Source organism: Apus apus, chromosome 1 (assembly GCF_020740795.1).
Source record: "Apus apus isolate bApuApu2 chromosome 1, bApuApu2.pri.cur, whole genome shotgun sequence".
In the NCBI taxonomy this organism is placed as follows: Eukaryota; Metazoa; Chordata; class Aves; order Apodiformes; family Apodidae; genus Apus; species Apus apus.
Window position 1 is genome coordinate 42881866 of NC_067282.1, and position 21381 is coordinate 42903246.

The following is a 21381-nucleotide window of genomic DNA, read 5'->3' on the forward strand; positions in this document are numbered from 1 at the left end:
AAAATCTGAGCTTTAAGGCTTATCCCAAACATGACAGAAATATACAACACTATATTTATTATTCTCTTGGGAGTTTTTAAACTATTTGACCCCAGGTGCTGACATTGTGTTTGTTCACGAGCTCTTCATAGCATCACAAAATCTTAGGGGTTGGAAGGGACGCCTGGAGATCATCTAGTCCAGCCCCCTGATACTAGCATAGGACTATGAGTACAGAGTTCACCAAAAAGAAAAAAAAAACAACAACCCAACAAACAAAAACCAAAAACAACAGAAAGAAAGTTGGCTTCATCCTGGCCTAAACCAAGGCAGGCTGGCTCATTTCCGTGCTCTTGCTCTCATAAAAACTTAACTTGCATACATTAGGTAACTTCAAAGCAGACTCTACTACGTAGGACAGCAAACCTGTGTTTCACACTGTGTAAAGATGTTCATTCTTCTGAATTTGACCTGTGATCTTATTTTTCTTTCAACATGTATTCCCTCCCCATGCTGCAAAGTAATCTGACAGGACTCATTTTATGTCAAGGTCCTTATGTTTATCACAATCCTTGTTCAGCCTGTCTGACTGCTTTAAAGATGCATCGCATGTAAACACCAGTCTTGGAATTAAACCATTTGGAATTGCTCACCAGCATGTGACATTTGAAAAACTGTACTACCTGCCATTAACAGCAGCTTCATGATGACTGTTAGACTAACACATGTAGATGGTGTCTGCTCTGAGACTAATCATAGTGGAGACACATTCCAGAATATATAGAGTTGCTGCAAGGAAAACTGTAAGGCTCAATAACATTTTTTATCCATACAGTAAAAAAATGTTACCAAACAGCAAATTGAAAACCTATGCCCTCTTTTTGTATTAAAAACACAAGAGCAAAGCAGTTTGACCACCCACTAGAAATCAATCCATGTTAAGAATATACCAAAATAAAGAGTTAAAGTTAAAACCAACAACAAACAAAACAACAAACAAAATAAAAACAAAAACCTGTTACTTACAAATTCAGTTAATTATGGGAACAAAGAACAAAGCACAAAGCCCATTATAAGTTCCTGGACTGACAGGTCTGAATTTTTTACATACAACCAAGGAATGACAGTCTTTTGAGTTAAAAAAACCCCAAACATTCAAAGCTGAATGCTCATCACTTCTGGAAATCAGCCACTGGCTTATATGGGTAAATAGGTAAGCAGGATGCTAATTTTAAGGCAGCGCTTCAAAGAGACATGTTAGGTAACAAAAGATACACATCATGTAACAACATCCTGGTATTATACCAAGCTTTCTTAAGTGACATGAAGGTGAAATGCAAGATTTAAGACATACCAGGCTTATTTCCAATGGCTAATACCTGAATACCATAAGATTCAATAGTGACAAGAAAAAACAGGTAGTGCTACTATTGTAATCAGTTGTTCAGTACCTATCAATATAGGCAGGAAATTAAGATCCATTTGATATCATGCTGCTTTAATATATGTTGATTGTAATGAGCATTTTACCAGAAATAAACAAGGCAGAGTCATCTTTGCAGACAACTTTTCTAAGAGTCCTGTATTGCTAATACACAGCTACACCTACATTTGGTGTAGATTTCAAAGCAGTTAAGAATGGTTCACGATGCACAAGCTCCGCAAATTAAACCTGAGGGCTGTACACATGCCACTCAAATTATTATTCACCCCTAGACTTTAAATTATGTCATATTTCATACTCTAGAAATTTACATCAATTTACATTTACATCAATTTAAATTTACATTTTCTAGGGAAAAAAAAAAGTATAATTTTACCCAATTTATTAAATACCCTACTGTTCCATTCTGAAAAAAAAAGCCATACAGATAGTCAAAAGAATATTTGTGTCTATAAAAAGATTTTAAAAGAGCACCTTTTTTGCTTTATAGTTACAACGCATCAGCTTCAGAACTTATACAAGATTCTTTGCATGGAAGAAAGCTGTAGACAAGAGAAGGATATACTTGATAGAGGAAGCAATAACCCACTGCTTTTTATGCATGCTGTTCTGAGTTTAGTTTTTTTTCACTTCGTGATTCTGTGATTTACCATCCTTTTCAGGAAGTGGAAGAAAGGACCTGCAGCTATAGCAGCTGTCAAGTTCTGAGACTTGATATTCTGGTAAGAACAGCATATATGTTAGTGAAACTTTCTCAAATCAGTTATGATGTTAAAATGTGGAAAAATACAGCACTTAGGATTCTGCAGTTCTCAGAAAAGAACTACTTGGAAGCTGAAATCATGGTTCATGAAGCCAATGGCTCAGTAATACAGGCGTAAGCAGGAACAGCACATAATTACTGATACAGTACTGGTCCTCTCATACCAATAAGAGTTTTGCCTTCAGAGTAAGGCCTGGGAAGGAAGAGATGCACCTGGAATTTGAGATGCTGAAGAGCTTCCTCACCATCACCTCCCCAAGTATTTTCTCAAGGTATCATACAAAAAATATTTACTCCTCATTATTTATCATTATAGCTGCACACAAAATACGACTGTGGACATCATCACATTTCTACAAGGCTTGGTTAAATGCTCACACCCTCAGACGGTAAGAATGTACTTCCACAAAAATGGCCAGGTTTTGCCACCCCAGCTTTACCAGGGGCTTTCACACACTTTGAGCAATCTTTCCCTGAATACAGACTAAGAACTGTGGCTGTGAGACTCTGCCCAGCTGCTGCTCATAAACTAGAGTTTCAGAGCCCTCGAGTCCATAGAAAATTAAAAACTATCTAATGGACTGAACAGGGGAGGGAGCTGCTCTTTATTACACAATAGGTCCCTTCATCATGTTAAGAACAAAGCTGCATTTGTATAACTTCACCATGTATCTGAACACCACCCTACACTATCTGGCAAAATATACACCGCGCTTTCATGGTGTAGCACCTCCAGCTAAGGCAGCCTTACCTTTCCACCAGGATGTAAACACATGTCCTAAGCCCCATTACAAGCACCACAGACACAGCCAATTTCAGATTTATGTACTCAGCTTGGATTTAATCAGCAGCTGCTCCATAAAGCCTTCACACACCCGCAAGCCTGAAAACAGTACTAGCTGAGGAGTCAAATGGTTGCCACTTGCATAGTGTATTAACACAAAATTAATCAATTTATGTACCGTGTTTATGTCCTGCATTTACTTTGATAGCCTAAGACAACAGGGGAGGAAAAAACAGGTATATGATGGCAGAGGCAGCCTGAAAAGAAAGGAGGGATCCAATGCTTGTTTGAGGTTTGCTTTGGGGGAGTTTTTTCCCCATTTTCTGAATCCAAACCACAGCACGACTGCAAACCCTTCATGTTTTTCCCCCTGAAGAGTTAAGTTTCCTCAATTTTAATACTTTGCACTGCTGCAACCTTGTGCCATTTGTGGTTAACTAGAATTACAAGAGGACCTACAAAATTAGGGCTGAAAGAAATCCTACAACATGCATACAGGAAAGAGGGACAGGACAAAATAATTAATACCTCAAGTTTACCTTTTGAATCACAGAACCCACCAGGATGACCAAGTCCCAACTCCTGTCCCTGTGTAAGGCACTCCAAGAATCACACCATGTGCCTGAGAGCATTATCCAAATGCTTCTTGAACCCAGGCAGGCTTGGTGCTGTGACCACTTCCCTGGGGAGCTTGTTCCAATGCTCAGCCACCCTCTGGGTGAAAAACCATTTCCTGATATCCAACCTAAACCTCCCCTGATTCAGCTTCCTGCCATTTCCCAGAGTCCTGTCACTGGTCACAGGAGTGAAGAGATCAGTACCTGTCCCATCTCTTCCCCTCGTGAGGAAGCCACAGACTGCAATGAGGTCACCTCTCAGCATCCTCTTCTCCAAACTGAGTAATCCAAGTGACCTCAGTCGCTCCTCTTAAATCATCCCTTCCAGACCCTTCACCATCTCCAATAGCTTGATGTCTTTTTTTTATACAGAGTAGAATGCCAAGAAAGCCTGCTCATGTCACGTCAAGTCACCTCATCTCACAAGAAGCCAAGACAAAGCCTTTCTCCAGCAAAGCAAAAAAAAATTATCCACAACTCCTGTTTAACAATAGGCTGTCGAGGAACTTCAAAATAGTTTCATCTTTTAGGAAGGAAGTTATTTGCCTAACTATGGTTAGGCAAAGTCTGTTCTTAAGAAACAGAGCTGCCCAGCTCCTAGACAGCAAAAGGAAGAAAACCCACTTATTTAGAAAACAAGAGCAGAAGACCTTAATGGGATCACTATAGCTAATTTGGAGGTGCCCTATCTACCTGTGTAAGGGATCCTAGTGTGCTGGCCGGAGTCTCATGTTGGAAGAGGTGATGCCCAGCCATGGAACTGGAAGGAAATAATCACTCATTGCCATGTGAAATATCAAGGGTTATGTACAGGTACCTTGTAAGCCTTGTTTCCCAGCTAAAATGTTTCTGAAATTGCATGAGCAGTTCTTTCTTATCTTCCTCATTTTAATAAGCACCTAGGGCCCACGTCTTCCACCAAATCTGACCACTATCTCACCACCATAAGAGAAACCTTTCCTGGGGAAGGAGAAAAGAAAGTGTGCAAGTGGCTGTGTAAACTAGAAACGCCCACACACAGAACTGTCAACCATGTTGCATCTGTTCTGCTCAGCTGGCCAATACACACATCAGTGTGTGCACAGCAAACATCAGCTGCAGCTGCTATAACACAGTTTCTTGCCCAGCAACTAGCTGAGAACACAGAATAAACTGGAAAACTAAGAGACTGTTAAAAAAAAAAAAGAAATTTATAAATTGCTTTATATGAAAGAAATTCTGGTTATGCATTTTGTGTGTCTTCCCTCTTATTTCTGCTTCATCTCACTAGATGATTTCACATTCATTTTCCAGGAAATGCTGAAGGCCTAACAGAATCTTCTGAGCTATCCAACAGATTACAATACAGCTTTCTTATCTCTTCTAAACAGAAGGAAGTGGATCAAAACGAGAAATTCTAACTTATTAAATGGCTGGAGTGTTTGTTCTGCAGCAAATCTATGTTTTCTGCATTGCTGAATGAGAAGCTGTATTACAGTTTTACATGAACACTAACACAATGTTAGTAATTTCAGGCATCAGGTGAAGACCACTTTGCTTCACAAGTTCAATGACTCCTTCCTGTTGTCTCTTAGCCACACACACGCTGCAGTATTTAATTGGCTACAGTCACAGTTCTCTAGACCTTTAAGCCAAATGATTCAAACAGCCGACAAGAGCACACAAAGACTACATTATTCATTTTCACCAATGCTATCCTGATTTAGTGTGGTTAAGTTTGACCTGTTCACATTTACACTTTGCAGGATGTCATTCAACACCATCCACTATTAAAAGAATAGGAAAATCATTGGACAGTTCCCTAGCTCAGATACTGCCTCTGAAGCTCAGAGACTTAACAGATGGACTTTGCAGAAGCAACAAGATGGAGATGTATCCCCAGCAGGACAGCATTAAGCCAATCAAATCTCTGTTAACCTGTCTCACAGTGCATGTCAACAGCTTCTAAATGTAAAGACTTGACATTTTCCAAATACCTAAGAACTATCCCTCACTTCCTTCCACAGAGAATTTTCAAGGTTGTTATACCACCAAGCAGGAATATCTGTTCTGTGCCTTCAAGGACTGAAATGATTAAGTGGTTGAATTTAAGGAGTGTTACACAACCCTCACGCACAGGAACAATTCTTCACCATTGGCAGAGACAGCAAGGATTTTGCTATTCTTTAAGACAATGCCACAAGCTACTTAAGCTACAATCAAGTTAAATATTAAAAAATTAGTAAAGTTGACTTTTTGGCGTACTTGTTTTCAACCAAAAGACGGGCTCCAAAAACGCTGATGTAGAACTGTGCTTGGCTAATCAGGGATCTTCAAATGCTAGAGAGCAGTGTAATATTCAAATATTTAAGTCTAGGTCTTACACTGATTATTTTTGACAAAATGAGCTAGAGTACTTCATGCATACAGTATTTCTGTGACTGTCAATCAAACCAGAACTTTTCATGCTTTAGACAAGACTATTTATTATGAGCAAACAAACTGGATTAATATTTTAGTGGGTGGTGAATAAAAGATGGAGAGGAATTTTATTACTAAACGTGAATGAGGTACAGCAGCCATCTGATGTAGGATATGGAACTTCAACCTGCAGCTGAATCTCATCCTGCCCTACCCCATCCCCAAATAGCTTCCTGTTTTTCCCCCCTGAAATCAGCCTGACTAAAGAACTCAAATTCCTACAGCAGAACCAGAGTTAGATCACAGAGTGCCTTTCATGTCATGGACATCTGGTTGGACACTAGCACTCCAGGCTTCACAGACCCAATTCACTAGACTATCACCAGCTATAACGGCAATCTGAATAGCTGGTCTGGCTTCCACTGAACTCACTGGAAAGACTAATTTTTCACATCAGAACCGAGTTTACTGCATCCAACCCGTTATTTCAAATTTTATTGAAGAGATTAAAGCTTGTGTTACTTCATCTTTGTTATTTACTTACCATTCTCTTCCTAGTTATTTCTTAATACTTTTCTCTTGCTGCCTCGTATAAGTAAAAAAATTCCTATTGTCAAGAAACTTACTCCTCCTAAAGGAAATCCTTCATAAACTCCTTGGTTATAACATTTTTAGGAACAGATTAAGGCAACAGGGGCATTTCATAATATCAAACTAATTATGAGAACTTACGTACTTCAATTTTGGCTTCTATCCAGTCTTTAACCTTCTTCTCCAAGGAGGACAATAGTTTGTATTTAACATAAAAATACAAGCCTTCACATCTTTGCTTTATATAGTACTATTAGCCAAAAGGTTCTTTAACCCTTTATCATGGCTAAATGAGCAACTGCCATTTCAGCTGCTTTTTGACAACTGGTACTACTTGTTATCATCCAAAGCATAAACATCTGGGAAGACAGGACATTTCCTAGCACATTCACCATTGCCTTACAGATGCATTTCAAAAGCTTCCACTTCAGCCTCTGGTAGGAAGTGCACTTTAATAGACACACATCTATACCACAGTAAGCGTAACAACTTTTCTGCTCTACCACCTCCACCACACCCTCATGCGGTCATTGAAAGCTAGTTTCCTTTCTAATGCACAAGCCTGAAAACAGGCATTGATTTCAGAGGGAACAGTCTCCCCTCTACCAGCTCTGGATCCTTTGTGATCACTTTATGGTTAGCAGGATTAATCCTAATGAGGCTTGAGCCAAGTTGTGTCTAGCAAGCCTGGGATCCTCAGGGACTCATCCCCACAAAGCTCTAACTACAGGAGTAGCTCATGTACGTTTACTGAATGACTTACCACACTTTGACAGCTCTGGGAACTGCAGAAGACCATCCAGCTCTTCCCTTATAGCAAAGGGTCTCTAGATTCCAAAAAAATCCTTGCTGAAGTTTCAGATATTAATCAGTCTTTTCTTGATGACCTTTGCTCACAGAAAGTAACTAAACATATTTTAAAATCAGTCTGAGATACAGATTCCTTTTTATGCAAAAGGAAGTCCTCATATGACCAAATGGTTACCTTCAGGCAACAGTACTGATTAAGAAGAAATTTAAGGAGTCTGTCACAGGTTCTTTGTCAGATGCTTATTAGCAGACTAGCTTCACCAAAACTGTGCCTTGCATTGACAGTTTTCTGCAAAAGCATATGAACTTTCAGAAAACAGTACAGCCTACTATACAAGTAATTAGCCTACAAGTTGGAGAAAAACAAAAATTAAAACCTCTACAGAGCTGTCAATGGTAAAAGTAAATTTCCTTTACCCCTCTCCTATGAAGACAGCCTGAGAGAGTTGGGGCTGTTCAGCCTGAAGAAGAAAAGACTCCAGGGAGACCTTATAGTGGTCTTTCAGTATCTGCAGGAAAACTGGGGCGGGAGGGTAGGGGGGGCGGGGAGAGGCTTTTTACAAGGGCTTGTAGCAATAGGACAAAAACAAGTGTTCAAAGCCAGGCTGGATGGGGCTTTGAGCAACCTGATCTAGTGGGAGGTGTCCCTGCACACGCAGGAGTATTGGGACTAGATGATCTTTAGGTCCCTTCCAACCCAAATCAGTCTGTGATTTTACCATCCTACAATTCAGTAGAAAAAGAGTCAAGTTTTCAATTTGAATAACAGCAATGATCGAGTTTTGCCTACATAGAAGCCATTTTTGCACCTGAAAGTCAATTTCTCCAATTTAGTCCCCCCCACTTGAGGATGACATACAAAGAATCTTAATTATTTTATTTCAGCGCTTCTGGGTTGTTGTGTTTGGGGATTTTTTTGTTGTTTTTTTCTTACTTTAGACAAAGCAAAAAGTACCAGATTTGAAAAGAGAAACACAAATAAAAAGACTCAAGAGCTCTTGCCAATTGCAGGTAGCCTCTCTTCCAGCTGGTTGTCTGAACTGCTAGAGTAAGGAAAGTTGTTGTTTTCTACTCTAAACTTGAAGAGAAAAAAAAAAATCTGTTACTGGGTTCAAATAATACATAGGACTTCATTTTCATTAGACTGTAGGAGGTATCACCTTTGCAATTTTACTTCTGACAACAGAAAAATCAAGTGCATGTGAGAGAAAGTAGGCAAATGAGGTTAGAGAGGGTGATCTGCAAATGCTGACTATGAAGTAACCTGTAGGAAAGAACCTGTTTGCTAGAAGTTGCGTGGCATTGTGAAGGCAACCTGAACACCTTCCAACGCTACCATCTATGAAACAAGGTAGTGCTAAATCCCACCAAACCAAGCTACATTGTATCAGTTGACTTTTTGCCTGTAAGTGTGGTTATCAAAGTATTTCATCTAGGGTAACACCACTCATACTAACTTCAACTGTTTCCCCCACCGTTGTTTTATTCCTGTCGCTTACCTATCAGCCGCAATATCCAAGAAATTGCTATAGCTATGGAGACAGCTCAGTTGCAAAGGAGAAACAGGAGGTTAATTGTGAAGAACTAACTTGAGCTTTAGATATAAAGAATGCTGTTGAGATTAAATCTTATACAGCTTTTGACCCCTCAAATGACAGCCTTTCATTAAATACTACAGCAGGAGTAAAAAATGACACTTTCAGGAAGCTTTCAAAGATTAGTGAGAGATTCTACTCTCAGTGATGGAAGGTAGGAGAGCAGCAGGTATTATTTTTCCTGTTCTTTAAGGAAAGCTGCACAAACCTTTTGTAAGATCTGTTCTTTACTGAGAGTCCACTTCGATGCTAAATTTTCACAACTCCTACTTAAATACAACTCCTACTCCAATACAACAAAGAACATACCCAATCAACCATACCTCCTACATCAGAAAATCCCTTTATTTTAGGCACAAGTGTCAACTATCATGCCATGAAATATTCCAAAAGATGCAATGACTCTTCTTCACAAACTACAGCTCTGCTAGACCAGCATTGCTGCCTCTGATACGTAGGCAGACACTACTAGCACCACCTAACTCCTTACTTAGATTTTGTTCGTGAAAATGGTAATGAGTCAAGGGGAACAACTATCTTGCAGTATTATGAAGTATTATTGCTACAGTGGCAGTCTCTCCAAACCCATCAACATCTGAGATCTTGTGCACCATGTAGACATGTCAATAAAGGCATTTAACACAATTGCTCCCACCACAAAATGCAAGCTAGCTGAACTCACCCAGAACAGAAAGTGTTTTCAGATGGACTGAGACCTGCCAAGTTTATTCTTGTGGGCAGAGCACTTATTCTCAGGCATAAGACCACAGCTAACAATTAATCCAAACATTAGTATTCAGAACCAAGAAGTCAGAGTAGTATGTCACCATCCAGCGCACCCTTTTAAAATCCTCTGGAATGACCTCACTAACTGAAAGGAAGTATTCAAACACTCTAGAAGGGAGAATTTCTAGAATAAATTACTAACTTGAAATAAGTGCTTGAGACACTCAAGAGATCATGTTAGAAAGCTTAAACATCTATTGTATTACAGGTTTTAATTATAGATCAACTTCTAATAAAGAAATTCCTCTCTAACTCTGACTCCTGTCCCTTTGAATCAAACTGTTCTACCAAAGAGGCTCAAAATCTTAATGGAAGGGAGAATTAAAAATGTTAAGAGTCTCCATTAGTCAGAAGTCAGAGCATGCATCTTCACTGTACAGTTACCAGGCAACTGCCATCTTTGCAGCTCACAAGCAACCTCATGAGCAAACCTCAACCAAGCAAAGCTCCACAATGTGCTTACACACTCTTTCTCTATGGAATCTCCCATAGGTGGCTGTACTGACATGCTTTATCCTGGTTGAGGGTGTGATGGAGGTGCTGAATGCCTGCTGTATCACTACTCTGAGTAAAGCACAGCAATGGCAAAGCTACTGCAGAGCTGCCAGCACTTGAGCTCTTTTCCCTGCGTCTTTGCTGCAAAGCAGACAGGCTTGAACAAGAGCTGGAATGTGCCTCACGCTCTGACCTGCGCCTCTAACAGTCTCAGGGGCTGGTCTGAAGCCTTTCCACACCAGTGCCACAGTTTAATGGATGACAGCTTGAGTTTAGCAAAACATACTCAAAGGCTAGGTCTGGGGATCCCAGGCACTCTCCTATGCACAGCCAGCAACAAGGCTGCCACCCAGCATGTGTCCTCCATGGAATATTGGGAAGACAGAGTACAAGAAGAGGAAATAAAGGAAGTGCACAATCACATCTTCCTAAAGTTATGGAATTCTCATATTTCATTTTCATACAGCATCAAGACAACAACATACCTAAGACTAGATCTTCAATTTTTACACGAAAATGTGAAGAACTAGATCGCTTTAACTGGGAGCAGAGGAGATGTCATCCTGTGCTTTCCTCAGAAGTATCTAATTTTCTTAAATTATCTTCTTTGTCCTTCAAAGTCAGAAGGTTCTTCACCCAAAGTTTAACGAAAACTATTTTTCTTAGGAAGTGATGGTGCTGTTTCTAAGCATGGTTTGTGATGAGAGGGGTACAGGAGGGAAGACAATACTGTGTTTTAGTCCCTCTTACCAGGAAAAAACGGAAGAGAAATACGCTGTATCTTCTTTTCCCTTTTGGGAACATAAACATGTTCCAAAGCAGAGGCTGGCACCACTGAACAATATAAAACTCTGATCTGACTACACAGTACAAATACATGAACCAGATTTATACTGCCACTCATTTAATAGGGAAATTCAAAGTCATAATGTCAGTTTACCAGTCATAAGTTCCCTACAAGTTACTCTCTTTTGGGGGGGGGGGGGAATTCTCTAAGGATTACATTTTATACATGCAGTGTAACTCAATACCACACACAGAGTGAAAAGAATGATGCACACCAGCCTGAAACCACTGCTTGCATTCACCAACAAAAATCCCTGTCCGGGTCCAGAACACTGCCAACATGTTGGGGTTTTGTTACACAACTGCAAGAACCGTTTCAGCTCCCACTGTGTGCAGATTTTCTCTGCTAGCAATTGTTAAAGACTGTTTTTCCCCGCTGTGTTATGGAACAATGGAAATGATAAATGTACCCAAGAGCAATATTTGAGTCAAAGATTATTGATATCAAGTGTTGGCGTTTGGCACGAGATGAACTAAGTTCTGTTACGTTACAGACAGCTCTCCTCTGCCAAAACCCTAACCTAATTTTTCCAGATGAGGAAAAAAAAGCCAAAAACTCAGCATAAGTAGAAACATTTTTAGGAAGTTTATCCACTGAAAAAGATAAGGGTAGTCCCATTATTTGTTAGGTACTGGCAATAAAATCCAATAAAACTAAGCCCAGACACATTTTATCAGACATTCAGAAAACTCAGTAGCGTGAAGACCTTAGCTTTACCCGTAACTTGCCTCTTCTGGTGCAGGGCAGTAACATCAACAGGCACTACTGTGCTTTGGTTCACTTTATTTTTAATCAAGGTTGTTTGTTTACTCAGCCATTATGAACTGGGAGAAAGTATGGTTTTGCTTAGGTACACTCTGGTCACCATCAGCTCTCCCCCAGGAATCATTGTTCACAACCACAAAATTAGCTTATCTTAATATTTCAGTATATTCTCCTATTTGTACTGAACATCCTTTTTATCAAAAGGTACACATACCACTGGGTTCTTTGAAGCACTTCAAAACCTGGCTTTTTGAAAGACTCTGAGCCAGCAGATACCCAGCCACATCTCGGCTCTGTGCGTGGCTGCTTCAGGCGCCTCTTCCACACAACACGGGAAGCGTCTCACAAAACCAGGCCTTGCACATCCAGCTCCAGACATGGATAGATGGGGTGGGCAGGATGCTCCTTGCAGGAGCGGTGCGGTGAGGATATTGCAGGAGGACACAGGATAGGAGCTCTGCTTTTAGAGGATGCTCAGGAGTAAGGTTGGAGAAGAGAGAAAGCAGGAAAAAAAACGTAGTTTTTCTACTTCAGTGAAATATAGGTATGTAACTGTGTACTGCACTAATGATACATGCAAGCACTTGAGTAGTGAAATACTAAATACAAGCAGCTTCTCAAAAGTGGACACAGAGCAGGAGGTACACAAGTGCTGAATGTGTTGCCTTCAGACTTTACCATTCTGTAAACTTGGCTACCCAGTAGCCAAAATACACCTACAGTATTTACTTGTGCATGACTACATGTGATTTCACTGTAAATTTTTTAAACTTTAGTGCTAAAAATGGGAACATGGGGAACTTCAGTGCCCATTCCATACACATATTGCTCAAGGCACTCTAAGCAATACAAAGGAGTGAACATAAAATTAAGAAAGCTGTCTCCTGCCTTACTGGAGACAAAACCCTCCCAAGTCAAATGAAAAAGACGATAAATTGATACAGGATCATAAGGACAGAACAAGACTTGTTTTTTTGGTAAAGTTTTATAATATAGCTTCAAGACTGTAGAAATTACATAAAAGGACACTGATACAGATTTTCTCCCCTCATATTGTAAGTCTTCTTGTAGTAATAATTCTTCTTTCTCCCTTATCTCCTCTACAATTTTCCTAGTGTATGTAGTGCAACTACTTTATGAGTTCCACTGCTGGACCTCTTAAACCCTAAGCTTGAGAATGAAACACTTCTGTTTATATTTCTTCAAATGGAAATTGTTAAAGTGTAAAAGGAGTTCATCACTGCCATAAATGAAACAGATACAGCTTCTGTTAAAATACCCACTCCTTAGAAAGCTGGGACTGTAATTGTGGTGTACCAGATTATGGACAACAGAAGCACGTGCCCAGGAAGTTAATGTTCGTGCAAACATTACATGTACCCTTGACCACCTAAGAAGCATGAACCACCTTTGCTGTTCAGTGCAATCAAGTGGAGGAATAAATAGCAGGGCAACACATGTAATTCATAACTGTAACAAAGTAAAGGAGACAAAAATAAATGTAAATGCAAGAGAAAAAACACAGTTTATGCAATTCTCATCCGCCCACCCCAATTACTACCCCATTTTCTTAATCCATACCTGCAGCTCATACCTAAGCGTAGTTTACAACAATATTTGCATAACAGATTCTTAAATCCCAGCTTGAATTTGATACTTGACCTTGTCACTCCTGCAGCACTTTGAGCCTCACTTACCTACATGCTTTGATAAGCCAGAGAAGTGATAGCAACAAGGAAAATACAGCAGAAAACCCCTTTAAAACATCATAAGCACCAATCAGGGGTTACAATCATTAGAAAAAAATTCAGTTCTAAAGATCTGAAGATCTCAAATCAGTATTTTGCATTTCCTGTTATTTCATGATCAGAGATGCATGCATTCCTTCCTACGGGCTACGAGAAACAGACATCAGAAAACCCAGGAGACAAAGGCATGTGCTGCAGTTCCTGCCAGGCACGTTTGCTACTGTTGGACAATTACTTTTTTTTTCAAGTCAGAGACTAACAGTAAAAAAACAAACAAACAAACAAAACACACCACCCCCCAGAAAAAACAAACAAACAAACAAACACACACAACCAAAAAAAAATCCTTCACTATATACTCACTCAGCAGCTGTACAGAATAGGAGAACATCAGCACTGTCAGCAACCAAATCCCCTAATTGTACCCAAGCACAGGTTGCGGTTCCATAGTTTGAGACTTCTTTTTAGTCTGGCACAAAGTGATTTAATTAGCAATACTAAACTGCAATGTGAAAATTTCACAGATCCTGGCAGAAAAGATTGTAATGTTTTTTTCATCCTGGCACTTTTAATCAGCAGATAATTTGACAACCCTATTGTGGAAACATTTCCCGATACTATTAAGGAAATACTTCTGGCACTGAGATTCAGAGCCTAGGTTTTTCTCATCAATTAAATACAAAGGGAGTGAAATCCAAGTGTCATATAAGCATTCAATTATGAATTAGAAGAGGCATTGGCAAACTCCTTATGTGGCATAAAGAATAACACAAAAAATGTACAGCACCTAACTTTTGTCATATGCCTACATAATATTTGAAATAAGTTATAACTTTATGAATGGACACACACATTTTCTTTCAGTATAATGAACTGGGTATTCCTAAGGATGCATTCTGCTAAATATAAACAACAATTCACAAATATTCTATTTTGCGTCAGTAAAATGAACACTCTCTTAATGTCTTACTTTGTGCGTAAACGGAAAGGAAATGAGCCGTTAAAAAGAACAGCGAAACTCCCACATTCATCAGACTGAGGAATATGGTCCAGCATTACCCATTTGTTCTCTGCAGGCACTCCCACCATCAAGAAAAAAACTGCCTCTTCATCAGTAAAACTATCTCATTTATATAAGTGAGTAGGCACAGTTGCTGCTAGATGTGACCAGCTTGCCAAAGAACTTCACTTGAAGCTCTCCCCGTGCACCCAGAAACTTTGCTGTGATTAATTCAATTACTTGCTTCTCATACCATCAGTCTGAGTGGCTACAACTGCCTTTAATTTCCTCTGGAGAAATACAACTGTCAGTCTCCTCACACTTACTTTCCTTTAAAAAATGTCCTCAGCAGTTTGATTCTTCATATCAAGTAATTTAGCAGCTTTCTCCTGCTCACTGTGGATAAGTAGCTGGCCAAGTCATTTTACTGGTGCTCTTCAGGCCATCAAAATGAAATCACCTGAAAATGCTGTTTGATGCCTTTCAGCCTGCCACTTGCTTCCAATTTCAGTCCAAAGTCTCACTCCTGCTTGCCCACACTGTGCATACAAACTCACTCCCAAGCACCCTGCTGGCTCTCACTGTCTTATCCCGCTGGTTTGCTTAAACATGAAGCATTAAGCTAAGGATTATCTGCTGCAGGGCACCCTTACAATATGAAAAAACAGTACATCAAATGTGACCCTTTTTCCCCTTGTACCTCCAACACTAACCCTTCAAGTGCCACTTTCCACCCTTAATCACCCCCTACCCTCCCTTCAGCAAACTGCCAGGACACAATATGACCTCTTTAACACAATGCCATCTTGTCACTTCGGTAGCTGCCAACTCCAGCCTCATATTCGAGGCACTCTGAGCCACATAAAGCAACTACCTATCCTTAGAGATCCTGCGACCGTGCCACAAGAGACCCGAATAAAACCTCAAGCAGATCCAGGGCCGTGCAGATACAGCCCGTACCTTCTGGAGTGAGCGCACTGGGCAAGCTTGAACACAGGACTTCCCAGAGCAGATGCCTGTAGCAGGATGTCAGTTTGAATGGGAAGCTCTTCAAGGACAAGATTGTGTCTTTACTTATGCTTCCGCAGCTCCTGCTGCAGTGCAGCACTGACTCTAGCTGTTCAGCTGTGCAAGAGAGACTGCAACTGTTAATGCTATCAGCTTTGCTGTAATTAGATTAAATCCATCACTCATACCTACTTCATTCAGAGCACTACAGCATCCAGAGGAGGACATGCTGTTCACAATGTCATTATCCTTCAAGAATATTACAACTCAGCAGAGTCATGCCTTCGTTCCTTCTCGGTATCAATGTTTAACACTTACTGTTTTGGCAGTTTTGTTCTCCAAGAATGACAGGACTCCACTGTAACACACTGAGTTTAATCAGAGTGGGTTCATAACAAATCTAAGCCCTGCTCCTAACTGAACACCAAAATGCTGTTTTGGTGAACAGATGACAGCTCTATCAATGATACAGGGTGCATTTCAAAAAGGCAGTGCTTTGTGAAGTACAACACACACGTTTTCACGAGTATTTCCCAGATATCACAGGATCTTTCTGGTTGAGAAGACCTTTAAGATCATATAGTTCAACCATTAACTTGACTCTACTGATTCCAGTGCTAAACACTATTCCTAAGCACCACATCTAAAGATATTTTTAAAATCTCCAGGAATAGCGATTCAACCCCCTTTCTGGGCAGCCTATCCCAGTGTTTAATAACCCTTTCAGTCAAGAAGTTTCTCCTAATGTCCAGTCTTAACCTTCGCTGCCACAACTAGAGACCACTTCCTCTTGTCCTCTTGCCTGCTACTAGGGAGAAGAGACCAACCCCCACCTCACTACAACCTCCTTTCAGGTAGCTGCAGAGAGTGATAAGGTCGCCCCTCAACTTGAAATCACAGCTAAAATCAGTGAAGGTATGAGGCAGCTACTCTTTGGATACAAGAAAGTAACAGCCTAATGCACAACTTCATGCATTAAAGTCCATGTTGCTGTATTACAGTGTAGGGTTTTTTCCTGGATTCAGCTTTTGTCTTCTACCATAACTAAAAGAACATTAAAGTTAGACTGCACCCCTGACCAAGATACTTGGGGAATGGGCCCCACTGCCCAATGCAATCCTCCTCTCCTTTAACTTCCCCATCTTCACAGACCGCTGAAGTGCTTGTTTCACAGCACTAATATCTCAGCTCTGTTAGATATAGAAACACTACACTCTGCACAAGCATCTGCTAACATCTGCATCTAAACAACATGTAAATCTATAGATACACTTGCTATGACTTTTGCTCTCTTCCTTTTTTCCTCGCTCTCATCCAAGTTTTCATCCAGCACAAAACACAATTGAAAATAACAGCTGTCCCAATGACATAGCTATTCCAGTTGGAGGTTCAAGCTGAAGGATAAGCTATTTTAGAATTGCTCTCCAAAGGGACTATTCCAGAATACACTGTAAGTACAAACCACACAGCAAGCTGTTCTGAAGAGCCTCTCTTGCCACCATTATCCTAAACAGTTTTACTATCAAGGAAACACCACAAAAATCTCCTAACAGCATAAGTAGAAAAGCAATGGCAAGTAGAGAAAAACAAAGAATGATAAACCTAGGGCTAGAGGACAGGTTTTGCATGGGAAAACAGAAGCTCCAACACAGCAGATACAAATCATCTGCACCTGTTTAGGACAAGCACTTTTTTGTATCTTCAGTTCCTTAACACAGCAATAACAATTCACATATAGATCCTAAGCACAAAAGCACTATTTGTAGTTTTAGTCTACACAAGAGTTTTTGCAAATAACAAAAATTAAAAAAAAATCAGGATTTAGCTATTTATTCACAAGGAAAAAAAATCAGTTTGAATAAAAGAAAAAACTACACAGATGAAGGAATAAGAGACAGACATGTAACACTGACACATTAACAATCACAAAAGCACTTTTTTCAGGGAGGAGGGCAACAGAATTAAAGAAGGCATTGTACAAGTTAGCTCAGGAAACATTGTAATAAATCATCAGAAACTTTAAAATGGGACACTTACATGATTAAAGCAGTTACTAAACCCAGGCAGTTTCCCTGATTCCCTTAACGATCTTTCACAGCTTTATAAAACAAATGCTCAACTAGAATGTAAAGGAAAATAAAATACAAGAATTCTTACTTTTACAAAGCCTGTTCTTTTGTATCCATTAATATACCGAAGGACACTATAAATTTCCATTGAAACACAGAAAATAAGCTATTACAGAGGAGTTTGTTTTCCTAGAACACTCCTGTTAAATACTCCCCCTCAAGAATGCAAGGCAACTGACGTAAATGAGCACTAAGGAGGTGGGGCCAAGATTTTACACATAAAACACCTGACACCACATTCAAAGGCTTACACAAAATGTTAAAAGTGATGTTTGCTTAAGGTAGTGCTTCTAGAAGTTATTTCAGTGTTTTCCCCTTAAACAGAGGATTTTTACTTAGATTTTTAGTTATTACAATTAATTCTGAAAACATGTTTCAGTTCCCTGATCTAGATGCTATACAAGATATAACTATCCATTTTTGTAAATGAAATTACTCTCAAGGTTTGACAGTCATAAGCTACACATAAAGTGATGCTCCTGAAGCTTGTCTCAAAATCTATTGATATAAGACACACTGTCACATTCCTAAATTGAAGCAGGAATAAGTTTAACATAATAAAACAGTACCTGGTTTAATTCATCATGAAATTAAAAATACTATGACTTTCTAGTTTAAGAAGAAGAGTTTAAATCTGAAAAATACTTTGCATATTTTTAAATACCTATTTTAGGCTACAATCTCATGGATCTTCCTGACTTATTCTATGCTGTTGTTTCCAACTGTCCTCTTCTAGTACAGTAAAAGGTAAGAAGTATTGTGCCTTATTGTTCAGACCTTAGTTTTCTTCCAGGGTGGTAAGTTTGCTTAATTAGTCTTCTTCTATTCTTAGAATATTATATGCCATATATATGTATTACTAAGGTCTCCTTTAGTTGGTCTTTTTAGCTTCTAAGTGCTTCTAAATAATAAGATACGAGTTCACTTACACTTGAAGAAGTCTGAAGAACTTCCTTCCAGAGGTACTCCTTGTGTTCTATTTGATTAAAAAATTCTTAGCACTACTTCTCCAGCCCTGCTTGACACATGTAGCTAACATGCTGCAAAAACTCATTAATCATAATGAATAAATCTCAATACTTTCTAAAAATCTGCTTATCAAGGTAGAATATTTCTATTTAATTACTCTAGCCTGGAAATTCTGATTGATTATAAAACACAACTCGTATATATTTATTTGCTAGGTACAGATTAACAATGTTTCAACAGGAATTGTTTCAATAAAGAAAGCCCCAAAACTAGCGTCAACTTCTGAAATTTAACAAGTATGATGAATTTATGCGTTACACGAGGAAAAAAAATCCCACAATCCTATGAAAGTAAACATTTTAGGAGGCTAATTTAAGCCTACTAATTGCTGTTGAGCAATAGATTGAGAATGATCAAAGTCTTGCTGTCTAGAGCTTTGTGCAGAAAGACTTAAAATTGAGGATGAATAATTGGGATAGCTATGGAAAGGAAATTTACACTGAAAAAATGAACTTTCTACATAGATGTGACAGGAGGCCTAACAGCTCTGATGAGAGAGCTCATCTAAGCTCAGATGAGAGACAAATGAGATGTTATTACATTATAATAATGATTAATAAAATTGACTTTCATTCTGTCCTGCTTCTCTAGAAAGCAAACTTCAGATTTGGACACACAATTAAAGATGCTGTAATAGCTTAAATTGTTTCTATATGCGATTGCTTGTTTCAAATTTGACTGCCTTCAAATGTGTCTCTCCTGTGTTTAGGCAGGAGGAGTGGTGTTTGATTGCTCCACCATATCAAGAAGTATCCAACTGCAAAACACTCTGTATTTTAGGCCCTTACCTTACAATCACTTCTGCCAGTTCTACTGCTTTACTGAGCCTATATAACCTCATGCCTAATCACTAGATGTCTTGTTCTGACCAGTGTGTCTAAAAGCTATCCCAACTATGCTGCGTACTTTTAATTCTCAACCATGACCATTCAGCTTAGGTATTTATTGGCAAGGATTTTGCCACTTTTCATCCACTGCATCAACTAAGTGTTGGATCTGCACAGAACTGCTCCATCTTTACACTGGTCAGTGTCTGTACTGTCAGACTGTGAACATCAAATCTTACCTGATTTTCCTTAAAATAAGGGAAGAAGGAAGTAAAACACCCTGACAATCCAAATAAAGCCTGTGTAAAAATGGCAGAGAGTTCACTTTCCAGTACTTCAATGACAACCTGCTGGTTTTAATCCAACCATTTTTTTGTGCCATTAGTACTTCTGTTTAACTCAGCCTAAAATTTAAAAATCAAGCCAAATTGTTTGTGTTTGGTTCTTTTCTTGAGGGGGTACTTTTCTGCTGACCAATAAAATCTAACACTAAACTTCTACCTTCAGTCACACTATGCTTTCCTATTGCTGCAAATTAGCTACATCAGTGATAAAGGGAAGACTAGGGAAAATGTGGTCCCTCTCCAGAAGGAAACGGGAGACCTCATCATGCAGGATATGGAGAAGGCTGAGGTACTCAGTGACTTTTTTGCCTCAGTCTTCACCAACAAGGGCCTGGCCACACCACCCAAGTTGCAGAAGGCAAAGGTAGGAACTGGAAGAAGCAATGTCCCCCCATTATAGGAGAAGAGCAGGTCTGAGACCACCTAATGAACCTGAAAGTGTACAAGTTAATGGGATCTGACGAGATCCATCTGCGGCTCTTGAGGGAGCTGGAGGACGAACTTGCAAAGCCTCTGTCCGTCATGTTTGAAAAGTCATGGCAGTCTGGTGAAGTTCCCACTGACTGGAAAAGGGGAAACATAACTCCCATTTTAAAAAAAGGGAAAAAAAGAAAGACCCAGGGAACTACAGGCCATGTCGACATGGACAGTGGAATTGGGTGCACCTTCAGCAATTTTGCTGATGATACCAAGCTGTGTGGTGTGGTCAACATGCTGGAGGGGAGGGATGCCACCCAGAGGGACCTTGACAGACTTGAGTGGTGAGCCCATGCCAAACTCATGAAGTTAAACAAGGGCAAATGCAAGGTCCTGCACCAAGGCCAGGGGAATCCCAAGTATTATTACAGACAGGGTGGGCAATGGATTTAAAACAGCCCTGAGGAGAACGACTCTGGGGTGCTGGTTGATGAGAAGCTTGAGTTAGTGTGGTGAGACACTAGAACAGGTTGCCCGGGGAAGCTGTCAATGCCTCATCCCTGGAAGTGTTCAAGGCCAGAACAGATGGGGCTTTGAGCAACCCTGTCTAATGGAAGGTGTCCCTTCCCATGCAGGGGAGTGGAACTATCTGATCTTTAAGGTCCCTTCCAACCCAAACCATTCTATGGTTCTATGAAATTTGTCTGCAGTTTCATCAGAGTAACTGAGGGCAGAGCCTGCAGCTTGTCTGCAGCTAACCTTGCTGAATTGGGAGGCAGAACAGGTCCACAGGGCACCTGCTCTGCAGTGAAAGCTCAATTAGAAGCATGTGAACATGCCTGGTTAATGGCAAGACATACAAGGGCTTTGTCCATGCATGAGGAACATGGTGGCTGATAAAGGTGTTAATTTTCTCAGTCACTGCCTCCCAAGGAAACATCTATGCCAAAGTTTCAATTATCTAATGAAAATGCTAATCAGCCTTTTCAAATATTCAGCAACT

General features: G+C 39.8%; 1 protein-coding gene across 3 annotated transcripts in view; it reads right to left on the reverse strand.

The window, feature by feature from the left end:
- Nucleotides 1-21381, reverse strand: part of TBC1D4 (TBC1 domain family member 4) — a 108108-nt gene that overhangs the window by 60644 nt on the left and 26083 nt on the right. The window contains exon 1 of one of the 3 annotated variants that reach the window (XM_051617493.1): nt 12091-12103. The exons of the other annotated variants lie outside the window; for them this stretch is intronic. The gene's annotated coding sequence lies outside the window, so the exon portion shown is untranslated. Of the gene's footprint in view, nt 1-12090; nt 12104-21381 lie in introns of those variants that run through there. 3 annotated transcript variants of the gene reach the window in all.